Here is a 10627-nt window from a genome sequence, read left to right as displayed (position 1 = left end):
AATCAGACGGGGTTTTCCCATCTCCAATCTTGCCGTCTCCAGAGCACCCATTTGCTTTTCTAGCACTCTTACTATCCCCCTTCTTCATCCAGGGGATTTAGGTTCCCAGCTTCTGAAGAAAGGTTAGATTTTCAGAAACCGAAGTTTGACATTTCAGTCATATAGATTATAATGAGCACAAGTCAGGCAGAAGAAACTTCAAAGGGGGAATGGGGGGCTCTAGCACAAGCCTGTGGGGACACCAATTATTTTCTGGCTCAGCCTTCCCCTAGAGCTGAGGGGAAGCACCTGGATGCAAATCTCTAAGCCAGTCCCTTGTCATTCTGAATTGCCCTTCTGGTGTAGAATGGCTGCTCTGCTCCTCCAGGAAGATCCAAAAGACTTCAGCAGGGCCAGTTCCGAGCTTCTCTGGAACTTCTCTGGCTAGAACACAACAGCCCTGCTGCTTGTTAACCCCCACTACCTCTTTGCTCCCAGATTTTCAGACGGTCCCCAGCCTCTGATGGCAAAGGGCCTGCTTACAGTTTTTTCACAATCTCAAAGAAGAACAAATCTGCCTCCCTCTCTTATTCCCAAACCCAGATAGGATAGCCAGCTTTACCCATCAGCAGTATGGGCTAGCTGCAAATAAGGGAAAAATGTTGTTTACCCAATAAGTTTGCCAACAAGTATTTCTTTAGGATTAACCAGCTGGCAAATATAATCATCAGATAGTAAAGAAGAAACTGGGAAATATCACTAATCATGTGGGAGCTGAAAGAATGACAACTTGAAACTTTTGGAAACAGAAAAAAAAACATTTTTTATTTTTAAAAACACATCAAACTCAGAAACATCATCTCTCCCCTTCCCCCCACCAGTACAATAAACTCCAAAGTATAGATATCAAAACTCCCCAACAATCAAACTCAGAAACATCCTCTCTCCCCTTCCCCCCACCAGTGCAATAAACTCCAAAGTATAGATCAAAACTCCCCAACAACAATCTAAATCCCGTTTCAAGTAGATTTCCAAAGACATGTTTTCAATATCGCCAGAATCTGGTCACTCTGGCTTCAGTATCTCCTTTGCTTCAGTATTGGCTTATAGGTTGCCTGAAAAGAAAAAATGTGAAAGCATAAGTGAAAGATATGTGTCCATTTGATATACTGGAAAAACCATCCACGAACTGCAATATTTTGGGGGGGGTTGTATGTATATTTTAATCCAGCTATTCATTCTCTTCTGCCTATAAATCTCTTTTCTACTTCTAAATCCCTTTTTTTAATCTAAATATCTCTTTTCTACCTATAAATGGCTTTTCTTCCTATAGAGCTGTTTGCTACCTATAAATCACTTTTCTTCCTATAAATCACTTTTCTACCTATAAACTTTTCTACTATAAATCTATCTTTTCACTTATCTATCCATCATTATCTTTTTAACTATGCATTAAGTGTATCTATTCAATCTATTTGTTTATCTTCTCTATCCCATTCATCCATCACCAGGAATCTATGTATCTAGTCTATCAGTCTATTAGTCCACTCATGCATTCTTCTATTCACATACTACTCCCTTTGCTGTCAGGATGCAACTGGGTTGTTGGGAAGAGAACATCACCTTGAAGTCAGAAAACTTTGGGTGTTCTCCGGCATGTCACAATGAGCATCACACAATGAGGTCTCCATGGCCAAGGTAAGCAAGTCAACTGCTCATCTGATGAGGATTGTGCTCAGGCTTTATGCGCAAGTCTTCTTTTAACAATATTTTTTAGGAAACCTCTTTATTTAGAAAACATATGGACTTCCGGACAAAGGAGTAGTGGCAGTAGTAGGAGGTGGAGGCGTAGAAGAAGTAGGAGTAGTATGAGTAGTAACAGTAATAGGAAGAGGAATAAAAGTAGTGATAGAAGTAGTAAAAAGAGTAGTAATGATAAAAGTAATAGTAATGGTAGTAGTACTAATAATAATAGGAGTAGGAATAATAGTAGTAGAAGAAGTAGTAATAGCAACAGTAATAATGATAGGAATAGGAGTGACACTAGTAGGAGTAGGAGTAGCAGTAGCAGTAGGAGTAATAGTAATAGAAATAGTAAAAGTGGTAGTAGAAATAATAGTAGTAGTGGTAGTAAAAGGAGTATTAATAGGAATAGGAGCAATGATAGTACTAGTAGCAGGAGGAAGAGATCTAGAAGGAATAATAACAATAATAAGAGTGGCAGTAATTGTAGTAGTGGGTGGAAGAGTAATAGTAGTAATCGTAGGAGTAATACTAATAGGAGTAGGAAGAGGAGTAATAGTAGAAATAGTAGTAATAATAATAGGGGTAAGAGTACAAGTAATAATGGTAGTAGTAAGAGAATTATCTGACCTTTACACAGTGCTTCACCATCTCCCGAATTCTATAGATCATCTCCTCAAATGCTACCCCTAAGGCTCAGACCAAGTCTTGTGGGAACAGCCAGACTCTCCCATCCTTGGGCCAGGGAGATGCATGTCCTGTTATTTCGGGTTCGGTACCTGTGTTCCAGGCTTCAGGGAAGAAACGAGATCTTTCAACATTTTGGCTTCTGATATTGTCACCCCACCAACCACAAAGAGGATCTGGAGTGGATGGTCACCGGGATGAGGGCGGCCCACCTCTAACAGTCACCACAACAAGGATGGGGTCAGCCCTCAGAAGGGAATGCCAGGTTAATGTTGCTACAAATGAACTATATAAAATCCAAGAGAAAATATATGACTCATTAATGATCAAATACAGATCTTACATTAGGACACAATGTTGCTAGATTTTCACTGTGGAATCACAATTTTAGAACTGGAAATGTAGTTTCCTAGTGGTCATGGAGGTCAACTATCTCATTTAACATGTGAGGAAACTGAGGCTCAGGGAGTTTAAAGTGATAATATAAAGTCATGAAAGTAAGAAATAAACAGCAGAGCAAAATACCACTTGTTTAATGTTACTTTATTACAGTGTCTTTCCCCTACCCCATCCCACCACTTTTTTTTTTAAGAGTAAATATGTTTAGTTATAGGTTAGAAGATTGGAGTATGGAAATATACACACACATATATGGACACCCATACACCCATATATAATGAACACTTAGAGGTAACACGATAGTATTAACAGGATCTGTTTGAATCTTGTCTCTGCCACTTACAACTTGTATGCGCTTGAACAATATATTAACTATACTAAACCTCCTTGTGTCTCAGTGACTTTCTTTGTAAAATATGGAAGTAGAAACCCTGAAATATTGCTGCCAGCTCAAAATCCACGATGCTGTGACTCTACTTGAAAACAAATAGTTCTCAGAGGCTTATCCTCTGTGGAGCAAACATGATTGTATCATTCCCAATTTACAGAGGAGGAAATTGAGGCAAACACAGATTAAGTGACTTGCCCAGAGTCCTACAGCTGGTGTTTGAAATCAGTTGCTGATTCAAGGGAGGTCCAACAGTGTTATCCACTGAACCAGCCAGCTGCCTATAATTTTAGAAAAAGTCTTCATCTATATGTAATTGAATTTAACAAGCATTTATGAAACCTCTAATATGAGCAAGTCATCTTTTTTCTGGGAACCAGCCATAGGATGAGGAAAAAGAAAATAGTTTCCGAACTAAAAGAATTTGCTTTTGTTTGTTTGTTTGCTTTTAAGTGTAGGCTCTTTATTTCCCAGATTATTTGTACTTCTAGTTTACATATAGGGCTAGTCAGCAACCAGGCCCTACCTTGATCTCCTATTAACACTGACTGCAGGAGGGAAGCTGCAGGTACATTATCTCTATGTAGATGCTTTACCTTCATGAACAGGTTAAATCCCGTTTTAAGTCGATCCCGAGGCTTAAGATGCGTTCAATATCGCCAGCATCTGGTCACAACTGGTTCAGTATCTCCTCTGCTTCAGCAGTGGCTTATAGGATGCCTGAAAAGGTAAAATGTTACAGCATAAGTGAAAGATATGTGTCCAATTGATCTACTAGAATAACCATCCACAAAATGCAATTTTGGGGGGGCGTGGGGGAAGAGGGGAAGAAAGAGAAGTCAACAATTTCCCAAGCCAGATAGAAAGCAACCATTTTAGCTTCTATAATATTGAAGAATAAAATATAATAGTTTAATACTGACGTGAAGGCAGTCTCAATCTATGACAGCAGCCCTTGGTATCATGCTGATGAGGGCCCAAATGGATCTCTCTCTCCAGTAATTTATTTACTGATTTACCTAACCCTCCATTGACTCCTTCATTATCTATGTATAATTTAAGGCAGCTATTCATTCTCTTCTGCCTATACATCTCTTTTCTACCTATAAATCTCGTTTCTTCTCCTAAATCACTTTTTTAACTATATATATCTCTTTTCTACCTATGTATCGCTTTTTTCATATAAATCTCTTTTCTAACTATAAATCACTTTTTTTTCCTATAAATATCTTTTCTACCTATAAACTTTTCTACTATAAATCTATCTTTTCACTTATCTACCCATCATTATCTATTTAACTATGCATCAAGTGTATCTATTGAATCTATTTGTTTACCCTATCTATCCCATCTATCTATCAGCACTTATCTATGTATCTAGTCTATTAGTCTATTTGTCCACTCATCTATTCTTCTATTCACATACTACTCCCTTGGCTGTCAGGATCCAACTGGGTTGTTGGGGAGAGAACATCCCCTTTAAGTCAGAAAACCTTGGGTGTTCTCAGGCGTGTCACAATGGGCATGACACAATGAGGTCTCCATGGAGAAGGTAAGCAAAGCAAATGCTCATCAGATGAGGGTAGTGCTCACCTGGTATGTCGGTTTTTTTTCTTTTTAAAAATTGTTTGAGGAAAGCTTTTTATTTACAAAACATATGAAGGGGTAAGTTTTTAACACTGACCCTTGCAAAACCTTCTCTTCCAACTTTTCCCCTCCTTCCTTCCACCTCTTCCCCTAGATGACAGGGAAGATGACAGGGGATTCACATGTTAAATATATGAAAATATATGCTTAATCCAATGTATGTAAAAATATTTATACAATTATCTTGCTTATGCATAGATTGTCTTCCTAGTTCTTTTTGTTGACATCATTTTCCCCAATAGAATATAAACTTTGCGGGCAAGACCATTTTGTTTTTACCTTTATGTCTCCAGGGTCTAGTGAAATATACGACCCCTAGTAAGTATGTAATATATGTTTGCTCCTTGTTTAATTGAGCTTTGCTGATTGAGTAGTCTAAGGAAGATGGATGAGGTGGGCTACCAGATGAATGATATGGTCACAAAGGACACAGGGACCAGAAACTGGGGACATGAGTAGAAGCACCAGCGGGAAAGGGAGCCAAGCCCACATATTGCTCTTGGGATGGAGCCTAGGGTTTGGCTGCAAAGCAGAAGGAGCTAGGGCCACGGTTAAGACCCCAGACCGCTTCATCCGGTACCTTTCATCATGTAGAATTTGGAAAACACCCCATTGAACGCTGCAGATCTAGAATCCCCTTGTTAATTAGGCCAGGGTTGTCTGTACAAGACAAGATCTGTTTCAATCTCGCCTCTATTTTGCTGACCTGTTGCCTCAGTTTCTTTAACTGAGAGAGTGGATATTAGCACCTACCTCCCAGTGATGTTCAGGAGAGAATATGTGTAAAGTGCTTAGCACAGTGCTTGGTACATAGGAGTTTAATAAATGCTTGTTTCCTTAATAAATATTGGTAAATCGGAAGTGATTCGAAGTGGAAAAATGGCAGAGCTACCAAGGAAAAACTCCAACAGTTCTTGCCCTCAAGAAGGTGGTTTTCTGTAGATGAGACCCTCCAAGCCCAAGCCCAGAAGTGGAAAGCCCAAGATGGAGGATGAGAAGGTGCTGTCAGAGAGCAATCCAGACCTCCTCCTCTTCCACCCCCTGGGAGGATTCCCAAGGCCAAGCTAAGGACTAGCTCTGGAAGCCGGCTTGACTGGCTTGTCCAGGGTCTTCTGGGGCCCTTCAGCCAATTAAGGCTGCATCCTGCTTGGGAGTTAGTTTGGTTTCATTTTCTTGCCAGAGCCTGTACATCAATTCCCAAGAGGTATTGTTCCAGCTTTATCAATCAGTGCAAACATCTTTTGTGGCTAACCTGACCTTTGCCACTATCTATGGAATCAAATCAGACGGGGTTTTCCCATCTCCAATCTTGCCGTCTCCAGAGCACCCATTTGCTTTTCTAGCACTCTTACTATCCCCCTTCTTCATCCAGGGGATTTAGGTTCCCAGCTTCTGAAGAAAGGTTAGATTTTCAGAAACCGAAGTTTGACATTTCAGTCATATAGATTATAATGAGCACAAGTCAGGCAGAAGAAACTTCAAAGGGGGAATGGGGGGCTCTAGCACAAGCCTGTGGGGACACCAATTATTTTCTGGCTCAGCCTTCCCCTAGAGCTGAGGGGAAGCACCTGGATGCAAATCTCTAAGCCAGTCCCTTGTCATTCTGAATTGCCCTTCTGGTGTAGAATGGCTGCTCTGCTCCTCCAGGAAGATCCAAAAGACTTCAGCAGGGCCAGTTCCGAGCTTCTCTGGAACTTCTCTGGCTAGAACACAACAGCCCTGCTGCTTGTTAACCCCCACTACCTCTTTGCTCCCAGATTTTCAGACGGTCCCCAGCCTCTGATGGCAAAGGGCCTGCTTACAGTTTTTTCACAATCTCAAAGAAGAACAAATCTGCCTCCCTCTCTTATTCCCAAACCCAGATAGGATAGCCAGCTTTACCCATCAGCAGTATGGGCTAGCTGCAAATAAGGGAAAAATGTTGTTTACCCAATAAGTTTGCCAACAAGTATTTCTTTAGGATTAACCAGCTGGCAAATATAATCATCAGATAGTAAAGAAGAAACTGGGAAATATCACTAATCATGTGGGAGCTGAAAGAATGACAACTTGAAACTTTTGGAAACAGAAAAAAAAACATTTTTTATTTTTAAAAACACATCAAACTCAGAAACATCATCTCTCCCCTTCCCCCCACCAGTACAATAAACTCCAAAGTATAGATATCAAAACTCCCCAACAATCAAACTCAGAAACATCCTCTCTCCCCTTCCCCCCACCAGTGCAATAAACTCCAAAGTATAGATCAAAACTCCCCAACAACAATCTAAATCCCGTTTCAAGTAGATTTCCAAAGACATGTTTTCAATATCGCCAGAATCTGGTCACTCTGGCTTCAGTATCTCCTTTGCTTCAGTATTGGCTTATAGGTTGCCTGAAAAGAAAAAATGTGAAAGCATAAGTGAAAGATATGTGTCCATTTGATATACTGGAAAAACCATCCACGAACTGCAATATTTTGGGGGGGGTTGTATGTATATTTTAATCCAGCTATTCATTCTCTTCTGCCTATAAATCTCTTTTCTACTTCTAAATCCCTTTTTTTAATCTAAATATCTCTTTTCTACCTATAAATGGCTTTTCTTCCTATAGAGCTGTTTGCTACCTATAAATCACTTTTCTTCCTATAAATCACTTTTCTACCTATAAACTTTTCTACTATAAATCTATCTTTTCACTTATCTATCCATCATTATCTTTTTAACTATGCATTAAGTGTATCTATTCAATCTATTTGTTTATCTTCTCTATCCCATTCATCCATCACCAGGAATCTATGTATCTAGTCTATCAGTCTATTAGTCCACTCATGCATTCTTCTATTCACATACTACTCCCTTTGCTGTCAGGATGCAACTGGGTTGTTGGGAAGAGAACATCACCTTGAAGTCAGAAAACTTTGGGTGTTCTCCGGCATGTCACAATGAGCATCACACAATGAGGTCTCCATGGCCAAGGTAAGCAAGTCAACTGCTCATCTGATGAGGATTGTGCTCAGGCTTTATGCGCAAGTCTTCTTTTAACAATATTTTTTAGGAAACCTCTTTATTTAGAAAACATATGGACTTCCGGACAAAGGAGTAGTGGCAGTAGTAGGAGGTGGAGGCGTAGAAGAAGTAGGAGTAGTATGAGTAGTAACAGTAATAGGAAGAGGAATAAAAGTAGTGATAGAAGTAGTAAAAAGAGTAGTAATGATAAAAGTAATAGTAATGGTAGTAGTACTAATAATAATAGGAGTAGGAATAATAGTAGTAGAAGAAGTAGTAATAGCAACAGTAATAATGATAGGAATAGGAGTGACACTAGTAGGAGTAGGAGTAGCAGTAGCAGTAGGAGTAATAGTAATAGAAATAGTAAAAGTGGTAGTAGAAATAATAGTAGTAGTGGTAGTAAAAGGAGTATTAATAGGAATAGGAGCAATGATAGTACTAGTAGCAGGAGGAAGAGATCTAGAAGGAATAATAACAATAATAAGAGTGGCAGTAATTGTAGTAGTGGGTGGAAGAGTAATAGTAGTAATCGTAGGAGTAATACTAATAGGAGTAGGAAGAGGAGTAATAGTAGAAATAGTAGTAATAATAATAGGCGTAAGAGTACAAGTAATAATAGTAGTAGTAAGAGAATTATCTGACCTTTACACAGTGCTTCACCATCTCCCGAATTCTATAGATCATCTCCTCAAATGCTACCCCTAAGGCTCAGACCAAGTCTTGTGGGAACAGCCAGACTCTCCCATCCTTGGGCCAGGGAGATGCATGTCCTGTTATTTCGGGTTCGGTACCTGTGTTCCAGGCTTCAGGGAAGAAACGAGATCTTTCAACATTTTGGCTTCTGATATTGTCACCCCACCAACCACAAAGAGGATCTGGAGTGGATGGTCACCGGGATGAGGGCGGCCCACCTCTAACAGTCACCACAACAAGGATGGGGTCAGCCCTCAGAAGGGAATGCCAGGTTAATGTTGCTACAAATGAACTATATAAAATCCAAGAGAAAATATATGACTCATTAATGATCAAATACAGATCTTACATTAGGACACAATGTTGCTAGATTTTCACTGTGGAATCACAATTTTAGAACTGGAAATGTAGTTTCCTAGTGGTCATGGAGCTCAACTATCTCATTTAACATGTGAGAAAACTGAGGCTCAGGGAGTTTAAAGTGATAATATAAAGTCATGAAAGTAAGAAATAAACAGCAGAGCAAAATACCACTTGTTTAATGTTACTTTATTACAGTGTCTTTCCCCTACCCCATCCCACCACTTTTTTTTTTTTAAGAGTAAATATGTTTAGTTATAGGTTAGAAGATTGGAGAATGGAAATATACACACACATATATGGACACCCATACACCCATATATAATGAACACTTAGAGGTAACACGATAGTATTAACAGGATCTGTTTGAATCTTGTCTCTGCCACTTACAACTTGTATGCGCTTGAACAATATATTAACTATACTAAACCTCCTTGTGTCTCAGTGACTTTCTTTGTAAAATATGAAAGTAGAAACCCTGAAATATTGCTGCCAGCTCAAAATCCACGATGCTGTGACTCTACTTGAAAACAAATAGTTCTCAGAGGCTTATCCTCTGTGGAGCAAACATGATTGTATCATTCCCAATTTACAGAGGAGGAAATTGAGGCAAACACAGATTAAGTGACTTGCCCAGAGTCCTACAGCTGGTGTTTGAAATCAGTTGCTGATTCAAGGGAGGTCCAACAGTGTTATCCACTGAACCAGCCAGCTGCCTATAATTTTAGAAAAAGTCTTCATCTATATGTAATTGAATTTAACAAGCATTTATGAAACCTCTAATATGAGCAAGTCATTTTTTTTCTGGGAACCAGCCATAGGATGAGGAAAAAGAAAATAGTTTCCGAACTAAAAGAATTTGCTTTTGTTTGTTTGTTTGCTTTTAAGTGTAGGCTCTCTATTTCCCAGATTATTTGTACTTCTAGTTTATATATAGGGCTAGTCAGCAACCAGGCCCTACCTTGATCTCCTATTAACACTGACTGCAGGAGGGAAGCTGCAGGTACATTATCTCTATGTAGATGCTTTACCTTCATGAACAGGTTAAATCCCGTTTTAAGTCGATCCCGAGGCTTAAGATGCGTTCAATATCGCCAGCATCTGGTCACAACTGGTTCAGTATCTCCTCTGCTTCAGCAGTGGCTTATAGGATGCCTGAAAAGGTAAAATGTTACAGCATAAGTGAAAGATATGTGTCCAATTGATCTACTAGAATAACCATCCACAAAATGCAATTTTGGGGGGGCGTGGGGGAAGAGGGGAAGAAAGAGAAGTCAACAATTTCCCAAGCCAGATAGAAAGCAACCATTTTAGCTTCTATAATATTGAAGAATAAAATATAATAGTTTAATACTGACGTGAAGGCAGTCTCAATCTATGATAGCAGCCCTTGGTATCATGCTGATGAGGGCCCAAATGGATCTCTCTCTCCAGTAATTTATTTACTGATTTACCTAACCCTCCATTGACTCCTTCATTATCTATGTATAATTTAAGGCAGCTATTCATTCTCTTCTGCCTATAAATCTCTTTTCTACCTATAAATCTCGTTTCTTCTCCTAAATCACTTTTTTAACTATATATATATCTCTTTTCTACCTATGTATCGCTTTTTTCATATAAATCTCTTTTCTAACTATAAATCACTTTTTTTTCCTATAAATATCTTTGATAGCTATAAACTTTTCTACTATAAATCTATCTTTTCACTTATCTACCCATCATTATCTATTTAACCATG

At 39.1% G+C, this 10627-nt stretch overlaps 3 long non-coding RNA genes across 4 annotated transcripts; 2 read left to right on the top strand and 1 right to left on the bottom strand.

Moving 5' to 3' along the window:
* Positions 1–776: 776 nt before the first annotated feature.
* LOC141545852 (uncharacterized) lies at positions 777–4649 on the bottom strand. The gene is made up of 4 exons (XR_012483153.1): positions 4120–4649; positions 3793–3916; positions 2353–2513; positions 777–1094 (listed from the first exon to the last, which is right to left on the bottom strand). It is a non-coding gene; the product is annotated as an uncharacterized LOC141545852 (long non-coding RNA).
* On the top strand, positions 1570–3190 carry LOC141545854 (uncharacterized). The gene is made up of 2 exons (XR_012483156.1): positions 1570–1677; positions 2363–3190. It is a non-coding gene; the product is annotated as an uncharacterized LOC141545854 (long non-coding RNA).
* A 73-nt stretch (positions 4650–4722) lies between the features above and the next one.
* LOC141545853 (uncharacterized) lies at positions 4723–9056 on the top strand. 2 transcript variants are annotated; one of them, XR_012483155.1, is made up of 3 exons: positions 4723–4748; positions 7693–7800; positions 8513–9056. It is a non-coding gene; the product is annotated as an uncharacterized LOC141545853 (long non-coding RNA). The 2 variants fall into 2 exon arrangements; XR_012483154.1 differs by having other exon boundaries at positions 4726–4748; positions 8486–9056.
* Positions 9057–10627: the final 1571 nt, after the last annotated feature.

Source organism: Sminthopsis crassicaudata, chromosome 6 (genome assembly GCF_048593235.1).
Source record: "Sminthopsis crassicaudata isolate SCR6 chromosome 6, ASM4859323v1, whole genome shotgun sequence".
Classification (NCBI taxonomy): Eukaryota; Metazoa; Chordata; class Mammalia; order Dasyuromorphia; family Dasyuridae; genus Sminthopsis; species Sminthopsis crassicaudata.
The sequence above is the reverse complement of the archived record's forward strand: the minus strand, read 5'-3'. Positions and strand labels throughout refer to the sequence as shown.